Genomic DNA, 3,337 nt, shown 5'->3' on the forward strand with positions numbered 1-3,337 from the left:
ATGAAACCCTGAAAAATGCACAAAAAAATAATTATCTTAGTGCTTCAAAAAAGTGAAAAATAAAGTGTCGGAAAACACCATCCAAAAGCGTTTTAATATGCATGATCCTACTAGCATATATTACATTAATTTTCCGATGAGATCAATTAAACATTATGATTTTTCAGTCACTGAGAGTATTCTGTGCCAATGTGATTTTTGTTTCTATTAGTTGTTTTTTTTTTCATACTGAAATAAACCTTTATGTAAGGTTAACCAATATTTATTTACATAATCAATGATATTTGTTTTGTTTAAATGACCATAATTGTAATTTTCGTTCGACATTTAGTTAACTACTTTATAGTTGCATATACTGCCTATATACGGCTGAGTTACTAGCGGCTACGATAATTAATTTTTTCTTTCTTTCAATTTCATAAACTTCATTTCCTAAAAATACTTCAAAAACAATAATATTTTTAATAACGATATAATAATGATAAAAGGCCTAACGACAATATTATTAAAATATTGATATTAATAACACAAAAATATAATAAAACATTTCGAAAATTTTAACTGTCACGAACTCCATCTGATCCTTGGATCATTTTTACGGCCCATAATCATTGTAAAAGGCATAGAAATTATAGGAGTTTGGTTTATTTCCTGCTATACGTTAACCTATAGTTTAGGTTAGATTCTAATATATATGTAAGTAATAAAAGTATTTCATTACGATTAAGGAAATATTTGAATTCCCTCTTCTGAATTTGTATCATGTTGATAAGTAGGGTGCTAACTCAATAATACTCGCAATCAGTACTGTTGTTTATAACTAAAGAAAGCACTGCGTTGAAAGAGGCAACAAGCAATGCATTCCATAGCACAGCTTTATGCAAAAAGTACGCACTTGTTTTTTTTTGCCAAATATGGAGCCTTATTTTCAAACTAATTGGTAACGAAATACTGCTGTTAATACAGGTCCTGTTAGGTAGACAAATTATTTTCTTTCCAATTTTGATTTCCAAAATAAAACGAATATATCATCACGATGTCATTGATATCAGCTTCAAATTTGACATAAATAATCAGGATTATTATTAACTATGAATATGAGGTCAAATGTCACATTGTCTTCAATATATTTGAGCCTTTACGTCATGCTTACTCTCGGTGTTATTCCTGTCTGAGCACGCTCCTAAGATAAACCATACCCTTTCTTCACTCCATTAGCAAAATTCTCTGAAAATAAATGCACTTTAGATATTAGTGTTGCAAGTGCATTATCGTGATGCAATCTTTACGGTAAGCCAGTAATTGACAAACGATTTGTCATTTTAACCGCGAAATCTGCGAGATATATATATAAACAAAAACATACAACAAAATAATAAACTAATGTTTGGAAAGATAATATGAAGATGATAAAGACCGGGTGAGGTCAATGTGAAATATATTGAAATGTCCATCTATATAGATGATTGGTAACACAATTGTGTGCATAAGTTTCCGCGTAAAATATAGCATACATGTAGAGGTAATTTATTTTATCACTGTTAATCAATCCCAAAATAATTGTTGTTTTTATTTGTTGTCCACTTTTTTCATTGAAAAATTGAAATGAAACCTCTTTGTCATGCTTGTTCCAATTAAAAAACTTGAAACCAAACAATGTTCCAAGAAAATAACAATGTGACTATTGTAGTTTCTCCACACTCATCTTAATCTGATTATTTTTATATCATCTTAATTTATGCGTAATAAGACAAATGAGGCACGAAGTATTGTTATCGGCAGGAAAAATAATCAGAATAAAAATATTACAGAATAGAAATTCGGACGAACATTGCCAAAGACGTGAAAGAGGTAAGATTACGTATGCTAAAATAGAGCCCATTTGAGCAGATTATGGTTGACACAATCCGTATTGAAATTACACAATACATATGGAAATGACATTTTTCTTATGAAAAATTATGTACAAAACATATTACATAAAGAGAGAGTAAAAATAAAAAAAGAGGATAAAGGACAGAGAAACAAAGAGAAATGAAACTATGTTCGACACCTGCATTGATATGACGGTACGGCAAGTAGCTTATCTCACGCCGCTACACTCGGCTGGCATGTTGATGAATTTCCGTGTGAAGTGAGTAACGGGGTCTCAACTGTTGTCATGTTACCAAAGTACCCCATATTACTCGTAATTTTCACCGAATAAAGAATCTGATTTCATTGCTTTTGATATATGTATTGTTTCGGCGTTGCTATCCTAGTCTCTATAAAAGCCTTTATTTCCAATACGATAAAGTGTAAGCATCAATAAAACTGCAATTGAATGTGTTCTTTTCTACACTGTACAAAATGAAATGCTAATTTAGCACTTACAGTGCTTGTATAGTGACTGCACTACGAGTGCTGATTTTCTAGTTTAAATTTAAACTAAAAAATCAGCACTAGTAGTGCAGTCACTATACAAGCACTGTAAGTGTTAAATTAGCACTTCATTTTTTTACAGTGTAATCTGCATATGTATATAGCTTGCTGATATCAGAGGTTGCAGGGTATTTTTTTATTAAGAAAAGTCAAAACAAAGTAATTATTTTAATGGAACCCTCCCGTGCCGGGAATCGAACCCGGGCCGCGTGGGTGAAAACCACGAATCCTAACCACTAGACCACACGGGATGTCGCATTGGCCTGTTAACAATATTAAAATGAAACCTTGTTGAAGTGAGCAGCCCAGAATCATTCATGTGATATGATGTTAACCGGTCAACATAGGCCTACAGGATCACCCAGGTCATTCAAACTCTGGTGTTAAATCGTTGGTGTTAGTTCAACAACTTTAAACACCCTTTAACGTTAAGTTCAATCTGTAGAGTGTAATATTAACACCCCAGTTTATATAAACACCAACTGATGTCAGTTTTAACACCCAACCTGATAACTTCAGTTGTACTACACAGGACTTGTCATGTACAGTTTTTAAATGAAGTGGGTAACTTAATAATAAACATTCAATAAAAATTTATAAATAATAAGTAATTAATATCAAATAATGAATGATAGATAATATATAATCAATCATTATTCATAAATAATAAATACTGAAAAGGCAAATTATGAATAGTCCATTTTACTTTTTCAAAAACCTGCCTGCCTAATCAATCAAAAGACGAAAGGAATAATTCCTTTCAGTCCTCACCCATCACGTCCATCAAAATCATTGATATCTCTCAGCATCAGTATTCTTTAATTTCTATCAGATAAAATACTCGATTGTGAAAAGAAAAGATATTCTTTATAAATATTCAGGTGATCACGTCAAGGTTGAAAACACCTGAGTGTCA

The 3,337-nt window shown here is 31.5% G+C and overlaps 1 non-coding gene across 1 annotated transcript; it reads right to left on the minus strand.

Annotated features, from left to right (window-relative positions):
- Positions 1-2,600: 2,600 nt before the first annotated feature.
- TRNAE-UUC (transfer RNA glutamic acid (anticodon UUC)) lies at positions 2,601-2,672 on the minus strand. The gene has a single exon. It is a non-coding gene; the product is annotated as a tRNA-Glu (tRNA).
- Between the last annotated feature and the right edge of the window lie 665 nt (positions 2,673-3,337).

The sequence above is a fragment of the Lytechinus pictus genome, chromosome 11 (genome assembly GCF_037042905.1).
Source record: "Lytechinus pictus isolate F3 Inbred chromosome 11, Lp3.0, whole genome shotgun sequence".
Taxonomy (NCBI): Eukaryota; Metazoa; Echinodermata; class Echinoidea; order Temnopleuroida; family Toxopneustidae; genus Lytechinus; species Lytechinus pictus.